Raw genomic sequence first — 14,266 nt, forward strand, 5'->3', positions numbered from 1 at the left:
GAAAAATTAAGTTTTTTTGGCTTTCTAAGTATGCCATCTTTATAATTACATGTTAGGAAGAAATGTTGCATACTAAATCTACATAAAAATGGAACAAAAGGAAGCTCATTTCATTGACCAAAAAGTGCAAAAAAAAAAAAAAAAAAAAAAAAAGAGAGAAAGAATTTCGTTTGACATGTACATGAAATGAAAAGAGTAAGAAATTAAAATTATTAAAAAGTGAGACGGAAGAATGGTCGTACCATAATGTGAAATTTAAGTAATTGGCCACTCGGGTTAATTCCACTAAAAACTTCAAACTCGTATATCCGTGATTATTTTACCCCAAATTAATTTTTTTACCACAAAAAACTCCAAACCGATACACTTATAATAAACTTATCCCAAATTAATTTTTTTACCATAAAAACCCCACTTGTGACAAGTTTACTTAAAACTAATTTTTTTACCAAAAAAAATCTTAAATTGGTACACCTACGATAAATTTGTTCTAAACTAATTTTTGACCACTAAAAAATCCTAAACTAATACATCTGTGATAAATTTATGAAGTTTTAGTAAAATTGAGTTAATATCACAAGAAATTAAAATCGGTACACCTATGACAAATGGAGGATAAAAATCCCAAACCAATACACTCGTCAATTGTCATGTGTTAACTAACTCAGTAATTTAACGGTAAAATTTAATGAAAACTAACAAATGGTAAATTTGTTACAAGTGTACCAGTTTGAAATTTTTGGTGCTCAAAAAATTAGTTTGGGGTAAATTTATCACAAATATATTATTTTCGAGTTTTTTGTAGTCAAAAAATTAATTTGAAATAAATTTATCACAAATATATTAATTTAAAGTTTTTCATAATATTAACCCATATATATATTTGGGGGGTGGGGGTGGGGGTGGGGGTGGGAGTGGGGGTCGGGTCGGGTCGGGTCGGGTCGGGTCCTTACCATGCATCCATTTGGATTGTGGCGCATTGCGTAGTGATTGCCGTCCATAATTAAGTTAAAAAAATGATTTATTGATGTGTCAAATTGCGGCCAGACAAACTTTGGGCCTGTAGAATAAAAATACCATGACTTTTCAAATGACCAAAAAAATCCCCACAAACTTTTATTGGAGGGACAAGAACTCGCCGTTCAGTTTTCCATCCAAGCCAGATGACGCGACACATGACATGAACAAAGATGAAGGTTTAGAGAGACAAATTAGTAAGAAAACGAGCTATAGCAATCTCAAGAATCACAGCTCAAAGCAAATAAGTCCTAATTAAGAGGAATTTATAAATGACGACGTTTTAGATAAATAACATCGTATGGCTTTTCTAACATGACCACGACATCTTGTTAGCTCGAGCAACACATTAGTTTCATTAGCCACGTCATTTACCACATCAATTGTATGGAAAAAAATGGTGGATATTATTGTTCATCAAATAAAAGTCCATGGATTTTTGTTTGGATTGCTTGAAAAGTTATTTTTTTTTGGGGTTGTTTTTTTTTTTTCGGGGGGGGGGGGGGAAGGGTTGGTGTTATTGAAGGATTTGGCCTCAATTGTAAGCAACTGAAGTAAGGTTTGAGCAAACCAAAAATTACACACTACAACAATAATGACTTCTACGGTAAAGAATATTTGCCTTTGAAAGCCAAATTTTTACCCTAAATTTGTCGAGTCAACTAGAATTATTTTCTCAGATATTGCCATTTCAAAATGTCTTTCGAGAAAAATTTGAGGCAAATGAACATCTGTCTCTAATATTAGCAATTTGTGTCAATATTCTTGCCTCTAATTATGACCTTTAGCTAGCTATTATTTGTGTGCCCCTGCATCATTTTTCTGAAGGCCATTGTGTCTTTATGTAACTAAAACCGAAGTAGGAGTGTTTGCCCCTAGAAGCACATTTTGAGGCATCTAAATTTGCATCTAAAAGATCTAGTTCGAGACAATAATGTGCTTTTGCCAGTGGCAGAATGCAATTGTACTTTTCCCATGTTCATTGAAATGACAGGTTTGGAGGTAAATGAACTTCTCCAATTTCAAGCTAAATCAATTCAAGTTTCTCGTAGTCGCCCTCCACAATTAAAACTCTATCTTCTACATCAATTATTGTCGACTTAATTTTAGAAATGTGGACACGTGACTATGGCGGTCGATGGCGGCAGAGCCAAGGGGACGCGGATGCCACCGGCGGTGGAAGAGGGTGGAAAGTGGGCATAAGCTAGGGGGATTTAAAACTAGGGTTTTGGTGCTAATGGGATGGGATAAACTATGAGAACATTAGATCTGTGGAGCACAACACAATCCGTCATCCAAATTGGAAGAATTTATAACCAATTTATGACATGTTATATGGTCCAAAATATTAAGGAGAATACACAATTCTCAATCATCGCGTTATAAGCCAACCACACGTAGTATGTGCCATCTACGAATCAATCATTTGATGTTCGATCCTCTTTTACGAGTACCATTATATACATGTGCCCTAGAAATATGTGCACATAGATAATGTATCTACGACGATGAAATGAATCGCATGACTAAACACGCCAATCATACACGAGAGTTTTGAAGATTCAAAAGCAAAATTAGTCTCGATGCACATCACCCGTAAAATTGAATGGTTGATATGCACTAGAGCATCTTTCCAACCTTTTTTTTGTTTTTGGGGGTCTTTCGACAAGTAAATGATAGTTTGGAAATTTATTTAGGAAGCAAGTGGTAAAAAAGAAGAAATACAAATTTTGATGTCGCCACTTGAGTAGCATCGATACCGACATGTGACATGTGACACGACGCGATACACCGATATGCCATTTAAAAAAAATAGAGAATTCCGACACATTGGGACATATTGTATATTAAATGTAGATTTTTACATAAAGATAAAATATTATCATGTATTTATAAAAATATCAGCAGTGAGTTTTTTTTTTCTTTTATTTGGGATTCACAATTAGATTTTTTTTTTTTGGCTAGCTGGATATATAACTTAAGTATATATATTTTTGATAAACTTACATTTTGACCCCTAATTCATTAAAAATGTTTAAAGTTAACTCCGTGCGTGTTAAAATGATATGTCATGATGCTGAATTCGCATGTTGCTGGCATGTCCGAAGTGCTGACCACGTGTAGGATGTGATACCTGCTGACCACGTGCCGGTGTTTGACACGCGTTCAACACGGCATGTAGGCTCCCGAAAAGTATATGTGCTTCCTAGGTCGCCACCACAAAGGTGACGTCACCAATGACTGTGTGTGCTATTGGATCCCAGTGGTATAGATTCCCATCATACCTATGACAAGTAGTACATGCAGTTCCACATACGTTTGTCGAGAATTTGTATTTGCTGTCGAAAACGATCCTGTTCTAATCTGTCCCTCGTCCTTCAGCTTTCGTCTCTGCACAGATGAAAGACACAGATGTGGGAATGAAAATGGACCCGCCTTTTAGCGCGACTCTTTCAATTTCTTTTTCCTTTTCCCCCCCTTTTTTGCTGCATTTTCTTTCTTTAAAAAAAATTCTCCCAATTAAATTTTTGTAGATGGATAATGAATCCATGTTTATATTAATATATAAAAATCATTTTCACTTTTATTATGATTTTCTATTTATTTGCCTTTTCATAGTAGTAAAGTCGCAAATAAAAGTAATAAGTTTATTTTAATTGGCTTGTTTAAAAGGTAGGAAGTTTAAGGAGGAAAAAAAAGAGCATCGGAATTGACAGCTTCGTATTCTTGTTTTACATTCTCGAACAATAAATTAAAGCTCCGATTATTGCGCGAAAAAAAAAATTCGTGGACAATATTTTCCTCATTTTGCCGATATTTGAATTGCTTAAGAAAATGATTAACGGAAAACCTTTTTATAGCCAGTGAAAAATCCATATGTGAACTCAGCAAAATGTTTTCATTTATTAAACATCAGAAACCACTACCCAGAGTACAACTTGGTCTCCACCGCTGCTAATCCGTCTCGATTGCCTGGCCGATGGTCCCAAGACCCCGGCACCCAGACCCAAGTCCCCGGACCTAAGACCCAAAAACTCGGACTTGGGTCTTTGAGACTGTACTTGAGTCTCTTTTTCTCCGATAACAAGTGTCGGAGAATAACTTACATCTCTTATATGTGAAGGACAACGGAATTAGGAAGAATCAAACAAGTTTGCCGAAGAACAATTTCTTTGGAAAATAGATTTAAACAAAGTTTATTTTTCATGAAATAAAGGAGCCTACGCCCAATTTCTTGTCGATGGGGTCATTAGATACTTTGCAAGCTGAAATATTCCTTTCCTTAGCAATCTTGACAATTTTAATATGGTTAAATCTTATGACCTAACAAAGTAGCACGGTATATATGTCCAAGGTTACGGTTGCTTTCCCCCCCTCTCTCCAGATTGCCCTATATGGTTCTCTTTCTCGGGTTCTGAGCAATGATGGCTGCAGCAGCCCCCGGCATCCTCCCCAACTTTATTTTCTAATTGCTGCACCACCTTTTATTATTCTTCTTATGTGGAAAGCATCGGGGGCTCATTTGGCCCACAATGTGTCACTCTCATTACAATTCATATGGTAGACATAATTAGACATTCCTCAGTGTGTTTGGCACCATGTCCTCTTGGCTTTTGTTGAAGGAAAAGCATCTCAAGAAATTTTAGGGTTTCTAGAATGGTTAGAGAGTGAAAATACACTTACTGAATATAGAGGTCTAGTTGGATACGAATCCTTTCCTCATCTAACTTGAACTTTGACAACCAGATCTTGCAATGCATGTTTTGGTTTCACCTCTATTAATAAGGACCTAGGAATTAGTAGTTTTATAGGGTCATTGATAGCAACTAATCAAGCTAACAGTGTCGAAGCCGACAATATATTGAGATTGGTCCCAAGTTTGGTGTAAATCCTGAAAACGGCCGAACCCTGATAAACATTAACTTTGACAGAGATGCATTATTAAAGTAGAAAGAAGAAGCTGGCGCTGAACAATGGACGGTTGAAAGTTTTTTTTTTTCATGTCCATTGAGGTGAGGAAGTTGCCAAACTAGGATGCTAATTCATTGAAAACATGGCATAAGTGTGGTTATTTGGATTGACACTTTATACCTTGATTCATGTTAGAAACATTAATAACTCCCCACATACTTGTTCTCACAATAATAGCTCGGATTGAGGGCCGTAACCCATTTGGAAAAATTGTATCTTCCTACGGGAACAAGCATGTGCCCTTATTCTTTCTTAACATTTGGTTGGATTAGTTTAATGGACTGTGTATATAGCAACCTACGGTTAGAACTAGTATAATCACGTATTGGTTTTGGGGTTTTGGTGGGGTTGGGGGGGGGTTTGGTGTGTTGGTGTTTGCCTTGTCAAAAAAGTCTTAAATTTATTACATTTTTGTCAATTCAATCCTAAAAATTTTCACATTTTGTGAATTGAGTCCATCCGGCCAATATTAGCTAGAAATCGCTAACGTGAACACCGTCCTACGTGGCACAATTTACGCTGAAGCATACATTTTTTTAATAATATTTATTCTTTTCGATTTTTTATATTTCTTTAATTTTTTTTTCTTTTACAAGCCAGCAAAGTCTCCGATCGACCATCACTAGCCATAGGCAAGGGCATCGTGGCCTTCGCCACCACAGGCAAGGGCTGAAACTCTCGAAGCTACCATCCCTCGCCGACCAACGTACGATGGTTTCGGCCCTCACCTTGATCCGGGCGAGGGCGCAGAGGCCCTTGCCCGGACAAGGTGAGGGTCATTGGCCCTTACCGGTCATAGTTATAAAAAAAAAAAGCAAAGAAATCAAAAGTTTAAAATTTTAAAAATGTTGAATACTATTAATAATTGTTTACGTCGGTGCCTACCGTCACGTCAATGATTTTCAGTCAAAATTGACCAAATGGATTCAATTAAAAAAAAACTAAAAATGTTTATGACTCAATTGGGAAAATTAAAAAATTTATGACTAAATCGGTAAAAATGTAATAATTTTAGGGCTTTTTAGATAATTTTCTCAAATAAAATAACACGGGCATGAAGTGTTTAGCATATGAAAGCTTGACATCAGAATTTTCGGAATGATCCTGTTTAAAGTGACCTCGTGGTTTCATGTTTTTCAATGAAACAATGTTTCACTTTTCACAGTCCGGAGTGCAATAAAGCTGAAAATCTCAGCTGTAATGCTCGCTATCTGACCCCCAACACAAACACTCAGTAGGCAGAATCGATCCTTTGCATGCCATGCATGCCTCCTTAAGGTAAGCTCTTTTCCAAGGTGATCCTGATGGACTTCAGTAGTTAAGTGCACCTCGGGTTTCTTATTTTATTACAGCTCCTAAATATGAACTCATGTATTCATTCAACACTTTAAGGTTTTTAGTTTGATATAGACGGCGGTCCCACAATATTCGAAATATTACCGGAGATGCAGAGTTCGAATCTTTCCGACTGTGAAATGTATACGACTTTGGTCCTAGACCAAATCCCAACCTATTCATGCTAGAAATGTCACGAACACTCAGAAAATCTTGTTATTATTATTTCGTGACAAAAGAAAAATTACATAGTGCAATCAAGGATTAGTAAAAGCCTATATCGTCCGCGTAACATCGGCAAAAGCACCAATGTCGTACGTTTGATTGCTTCCCACGTTGTCCATGGTTCCCAAGCTTTGGTACCTGATCGAATTGACCAAAACAATGTGCGTGTACACATGGCAGGCTTATGTGGGGGCAACATGATTAAGACCTAAAAGGAAGTTGACCAAAGACCTTTCACCATGATGGCTTGGAAGAAGCAGCATGATTAAGCATATTCTGGATGTGACTGAGGAGTCAAGAACCAACGGAAGAAGTTCTTCAAAGTGCTGATTTCATGGAAACCTTGAAAAAGATGAAATCATGCCATGCAATGTGAAAAGGGTTTCGATTGTACTACATGTATCGAGATTGGTTTAATGAATTAGTATATTTAATGGCATCATTGCCTTTAAATAAGTGCTTCATATGCAACTTTCGATAGAATTTTTTCATATATCACCTGAATATATTAGTTTTGTAAACCAGCTTTATCGTGCTTAAGATTACTGACAAAGGCGTGTATGGATGAATTCTTATTTTCTCTTTTCACTTACTGTTAAATCTTGCCACGGACTTTTTTGAACTCTAAACACCTCAAATTTTCGTACTATCGGAACATCAGCATATCGATTAACGTTATAAGGTCCCATGAATTTTTGATTTGGTGGGGAAAGCAAAAAAGAGAAAATGTACTTTTTTTTAAAACTTAATTCTAAACATACAAGCCGATTTTTTGGGGCCAAGTCTAACGGCCCCATTATGTGGGCCGTGGGCTTTCAATTTATTCCTTCTATTGATGGGAATTCTGGGAGTTTGTAATGATGACGAGGCTCCGTTTTTTGACTAAATTGACACAAAGCCGTTGATTATTTGGTCAGCCGAATCGGTGGGCTTTCCACTCCCAAGAGTCAAAACATGCTTTTATGTTTGGCATTGCTTTCTGATCCTTAGCCTGAGGAAGTGCCGCAAGATCTTTTCAACGACTAGTGAGTAGTGATAAAGGAGTAGTCGTCATCTATCTTTCACGAGATCATGAATTCGATTCGCATCGTGAATGACGCGTTATCTAGCTACGACATATCCCGTGTATGGAGATTTATGCTAGCATCTTGGCAGGGTTATGCTGACGGATTCACGAAATTACACCAAATCTTTACATTCGTTTTTAAAATATTTGTGTCTCGCATACAAGTCATGTGCTCTTTTGCTAGTTGTGGGGAACTTTTCTAAAGCCAAAGTCATTCCAAAGACTCATCTTGATAGCGAAAATTCGGAGTGACTCAACAATATCACTTGTCTAATATCTGGCATTTTTCCTTGGCTATTGCTCTTTCTTTGTGCTAAAATCTTGGAAAAGAGAGCAGAGAAAAATCTACATTTAATTTACCAAAAACACCACCATAAGATTTGTGATATCTTCACATCAATCATCTCTTTGCACCTCCCCAGCAAAAGAGTGGTTAACGAATAAACACAATAATGAGAAACTCCCTTGTTTCTCCACCATACATTTCTTGTCCTCTTTTGACCCCAATTTGATACAAGAGGGAGCTCTCTTGATTTTCCAAAGTCAGGAACAAATTTAAACCAAACATTAACCAAGCATTCCTAATTGACAAGACCAGAAAAGAATCTTTAAACATAGTTTTTAAAAGTTAGCACATTACTAAAGCTAACATCCCCCACCATTAGACAACCTCAAAAGAAGAGACCAGAATCATGTAGAAAGAATGGCTGTTAATAATAATAATAATAAACATATTGAAAAGAAAAAATTTAGAGCCACTGGAAACCATCCATTCCCTTTCCAAAGATACTGTTCACGCACACTCTTACTCTCTCATTAAAGGGTGGTGTAATTTTGATTTGGACTTTGCTAACATAATAATTTTTGGGTGACTACGAGAACAACAATGTTCTGAACCACAAATTCTTAAAAGATTGGATCTCATAATAATTTTTAATTAACTATTTTTTTATGATAGAAGAGGATTAAAAACATAACAGTCACTCAAAAACAGTTACATAATTCATTTTCTTTTTATTTTAATTAATGGGTTTTTATCTAATGTTCATTTAAATATGTGAATAAGCTCTTGAAAAGGGAAAAAGAGCGGGTTTAAAGAGCAGCTTTCTCAGCATGGAATGTCGGTCTAGAACAATGATTTTGTCCCAGCGGGCGGTCAGCTTTCCCGGTTAAATCAATAGGAATAACTTCAGGAAATTCTATATGCTTTATCCAAAGCAACATATGGGGAAAGTGGAGACCAGCCTGATTAATTTAATTTTTTTTTTTTTTTTGCCCCTCGTTGTGATTCAGAAGGGCTGCAATTGTTGAAAAATGGAATTTTCTTTTTTACCCTCTAGTTTTTTTTTTTTTTTTGAAGGGCTTTTGAATTGGCATGCCATATGCACATCATGATGATGCAATGCATGATGATGTTGCTCCAACCAAGTACACGAATTTGAACATCAGTCTCTTCTCAACTGGGGTTGCCATTTGGGGGGGAGGGAGGACAGACATGGTGATGATGATTGTTAATTATCAGAGGCCTTCCGATGCACATGTCCTTTGATCATGTCAGTTGATTGAGACTTTATGATACAGTGGGACAAGAGGAACATTGAGAAGGACCATGCATGCATGAGCCAGTAACAATTATTTAGCTCAGAAATGAGGAACAACAATAAAGCGGATCTGTTACAAGATCAATTCAGATTGGCTCTGATTCATTTAGGAAATGTGGCTAGATGAACTATATGTGGAGCAATTAGGCATATTTCTACTTGATCACTGATTGCGTTGGTTCTATTAATCTCTAGAACTGAATGATTTCTTTATATCAGAGAAAAACAGGACATATACGAAAGGTACTTGAAAGATGTTTGAATTGGATATATGATGGCACATGGCCTAAACAACGAATTTGGACATTTTTTTTTATGTAAATCTAATGGTATATGAGATGCACCAAACAATTGATAGTGTTGTACTCGTTGATGCCCCCTATTTTATCCGGCCGATCACCAAAGAAGAGAGAGAATAGCAGAGACACAATCCTATTGCTTCTACATGCTATGCCGAAAAATTCGAAACCCCACATGCAATCGAAGGGTAAATTCCATTGATAGTCGTTGGACAAGTCTAGAATTTGCAATTAAATCATTACACTATGTTTTTGAAATAAAGTAATTTATGCTTATATGATAGAAGGGCGATGACCCTCCATCGAACATGGCAGAGCGTTCTCACTATCAACCTCTCTTCTCCCATTCTTTTCCAAAAAATTTAGGGCATATGTGGCGTGTAGTTAGACATCGCGCTAGCACCATGTGGCGACACATTAGCCTGTCATAGGGAATATGAGATGTTGGTCGAAGCGCATCAATTGTATAAATTAAAATTTTAGTGCATAAATTAAGTTCAGGGACCGCATTGTAGATTTTATTGAAGTTTAGCAACCATCAATGAGATTCATCTTTTCTCTAACTGTTCCAAATAGACTCCGTGAAATAGCTAGGTCTCAATTATATGGTCTCTCAATTTTTAATTTGTTTGATGCGGTTCATGAACTATTGCAATATGTTCAATGTGGTTATTCTATTTGCTTAAACAAATCAAAAGTTATTTGATGATATGCACTAATACATACTACGTAGATTTTTAAAAAATGATGAGTCGACATGTCCATCTTTTTATCTATTGAATTTTCAAGATGAAAAAAACAATTATGGCATTAACATTTCCATCATTATTTGATGATGTCGATTGTCCTACTTTGATTTGAGACAAATATCTTCATTGGAGAATCCAAGTGTAACTTTTTTTTTTTTAATTGTCTATCATTTAAACTTAACAGATTGGAAGTCACATCAATTAATTATGTTAACTTGAATTAATCGAAAGACAACATTGAATATTTCATGTAGTTTAGGATTAAATTTAACATTTGCTAATAATTCATGGATCGCATTGAACAAATTAAAAGCTTAAGGATGACATTACATATTAAACCAAATTTAGAGATCATTTGTGGTATTTTCCTCACAATTAAAAGACCAAGTATAGGATAGAAAAGGAATCTCTTGAGCAAGCCCCTCGAAGCAAGGCTTATTTATCAAAAACACCTTCATTTTTCAAAGTCATTGGCATATCAGATCAAGTGTTCAACCTAAATAATTTCCTTGTCGTTTTCCATAAATTTTTGCCCCATTTTCACACATAATTGCAAGCACTGGATTTTCTTTGTTTTCTTTTCCCCACAATCTATTGTAGAGTTCTTGATAGATTAATCACCGTTGACTCTTGTTTCCACGGCTTCAATCTTGGTACCGCTCATTTGAAGTTAAAGTTACCTTAATCAGAATTAAGTGTTGTATTTTGCGTAAAAGTACGGATCAAATGTATAGATCGATTGAGACAGGACCGGGGCAGATCTTCACGCCCGGCTTACTAAAATGACCCGGGATTAGGAACTTGGTCCTATTGAGATTCTCGCTTGATCTTGGGTAGGGTTTGGGACAAACACGGCGCTTGTTGAACCCAAATCTGGCTTGCTGCCATCCTAAGTTACGCATTTTGACTGGAATTTCCAGGTCACTTAGCAAGGATAATGATATGGCGTCTGTACAAAAAAATAAAAAACAAAAAAACAAAGAAAATGTTTGAGGCCCATTTAGAACTTCCCCGAGGCCACCAATCAAAATGGGCCAACTCAATTTATTGGTTTATGTTTTATCGTCTTGGGTTGCTCTAGGGCTCGGAAACAAAACTCAACGTCGATGTTTTCAAGCTTATAAGTGGTGTTTACCATTTAACTCTTTACCAATTTACATAAACAATGAAAGTTTCCATAGTTCATACCATATATATTGCGAAAAATTGAATTTTCAACACTTATGCGTGTTTCTGAGGAAAAAAAAAAAACCACCTATTCGTGTTCGACCTAAAAAAAAAAACACTTATTAGTGACCATGCGATTAGTATGTTTTGATTTCTTGATGACGTGCTTATATCATTAGATCTTAAAATCTGCAAAATTCACATTAAGTAGATAAGACTTTCATAGCATCTGAAATAAGTACATATTCATAGATTTGTTTATGCATTTTATTAGTCCATACTTTACGCATTATTTGTATTTTTCATTAATTATTTAGGGCCTGATTCTCTTCGAAAGCACTAACTTAAGGTTGGATCCCAACTATGGCCCAAATTTTTTTTTTTGTCTTATAAAAAAGCACAAACTTTAGGTCATACCCGAATTCTAGCCCAAGTACCTTTTTTTTTTTTTTTCGTAAAAGAGCATCAACTTTAGGTTAGATCCCAATTATGGCTCAAACTTTTTGTTACCTCATAGAAAAAGCACAAATTTTTATTGGGTACCCATATTTCGCCCCTTTTAATTTTTTGTCCAACGATGCCATTAAAGATATGACATGTCGTTCCATGTTTACTCGACAGAAACTTGTTGGAAGCTCCTCAAGTGTTATATTTGGATACCAACTGAAGGTTCGTGCTTTTTCATGAAACCAAATAATGTTCGGGCCAGAATTGGGATACAAGTCAAAGTTGGAGTTTTTTATGAGATAAAAAGATAATTGGGCCATAATTTGGAGACTAGATAAAGTTGGTGCTTTTCTAGGAGATAAAAAAAAAGAGTATGGGTCATAATTGAACCTCGAATTGAAGTTGGTCCTTTTTAAAGGAATTGGGCCAATTATTTAGTGATTTGGCAAATAAGTTTAATTGCGTGAACTTTTTTTATCTTTTGCTAGTATAATGATAACATTGGCGATTTTTATTGGAGGACCACACACATCCCTCATAACAAAAGCAGCTCATGTCGAGTTAATACGACAATTGATGGTAAGATTTCACTTTGCGTTTCTGTTGTGATCTTTTTTAAAAACAATGAACTCCTTAAAATGTTAATTTACCCTTGCTTATGGTTTAGTTACGGCTTGATCTTTGAGGTTTCTAGTCCTATATATTACCCGATAGTCTACGAGTTTGGAGACTTGATTAGACAAATTTATAGTCGGATGATTTGATTGACGGAAAAAGTGCAAATTAAGGAGTAAAAATGGAATTTTTACTATTAGTAACCTTAAACTCTAAAAATCTAAAACGAAAGTCCTCAAAACTTGTACAAAAAATTCGAATTAACTTCTTTGCCACTTTTGTCCATTCTAAGGAAGAGGCCTAGTAGGTTAAATAACACCAATACCGACATGTAACATGTAACACGACACATTATGACATGTCAATGCGTCATTTCTAAAAAAAAAAAGAAAATTCCGACACCTTGGGACACGTTTTGTATAAATAAGATAAATTATTATGTATGTATAAAAATATCAGTAGTGAGTTTTTAGTTCTTCTTCTTTTATTAAAGATTCACAATTATGTATTTTTGGGGCCGATTGGGTATATTAATTTTCGGGTGACTTGGTATTTGACTTAAGTATATATATATTTTTGATATATTTAAATTTTGACCCATAATTTATTGTAAATGCTTAAAATTGATCATGTGTGTGTCGAAATAGAGTGTCGGGATGCTAGACTCGTGTGTTGCTAGCGTGTTTGGAGCGTTAACCGCGTGTCGATCGCATATCGAAAAGTGTCGGAGTGTCTGACATGCGTCTAATAGGACACGAAGACTCCCGAAAAGTGTCGATGATTCCTAGTTAACATGCCTCCAACTCATGACAGGGCTCGCTGGTTACCTTATGGAGACCCTAGCAAGGGTCGTCGACCAAGTGACACCCATTTACTGATATTTTAACACTAAATTTCCTTGAAAGCATTAAAAAGAGTCGTATCATGTTGTTTTAATTATCACAACGAAAGGAAATAACTTGATTGTACTTTTTCAAACAAATTTAAGATTTGAGTTTTCACTTACGTAAGTTTCAGAACTTAACCGCATTTGGGCGGATCTCTATTGCACTTATCCCTTCTTTATAACCAAAAATATGGGCATATTTTGTTTAACAATAAAAATTGTGGACAAAACCTAACTTAATTTGCCACCCAAACACGCTGCCCAAAATGAAAAATGAAATCCGACCGTTTATGTAATGATATGTTTTATCAACATCAATTTTGGTGCTTGAAAAATTTAGGAGTGAGCGGTTTCAAGTTCCGTACAGCCGTTCCAAGTTTTGTTTCCAAGTTCCATAGCGGTTTCACATAAAACCTAAAACCTACATGTCGAAACAAGTTGCTCATTTTTTGAAACACGTAACTTACCAAACATACTCCGGAACCTGGAAACTACACCGTCATTGGTTCCAAGGCCTATTCTAGGGTTTACTCAAGTTTTACATGCATTATTAATTGAACGATTGAAGTGAATCTATCACCTTTAATGACTACTATTTGCTGCTACAATTCACTAACCACAATTCATATTTAGACACACAAATAAATATGAAATATTAACAAAGTAAGAGTTACGATCATAAATATCACCGGAAATTGATGTTCGGACTAGTGGTTCCAAATTACACACTCATCATCGGACGCCATGAAATACCACAAGATCGCGTAAAAATATACTCCATGAAAAACATAAAAACTTCTTACAAGTTACAGGTTATAGGTTCCACTACGGTTGAAATAGGTCCCCAAATTTTGGAACCTAGAACCTACCCTTCATATATTGGAACC

This window comes from Rhodamnia argentea, chromosome 1, assembly GCF_020921035.1.
Source record: "Rhodamnia argentea isolate NSW1041297 chromosome 1, ASM2092103v1, whole genome shotgun sequence".
In the NCBI taxonomy this organism is placed as follows: domain Eukaryota; kingdom Viridiplantae; phylum Streptophyta; class Magnoliopsida; order Myrtales; family Myrtaceae; genus Rhodamnia; species Rhodamnia argentea.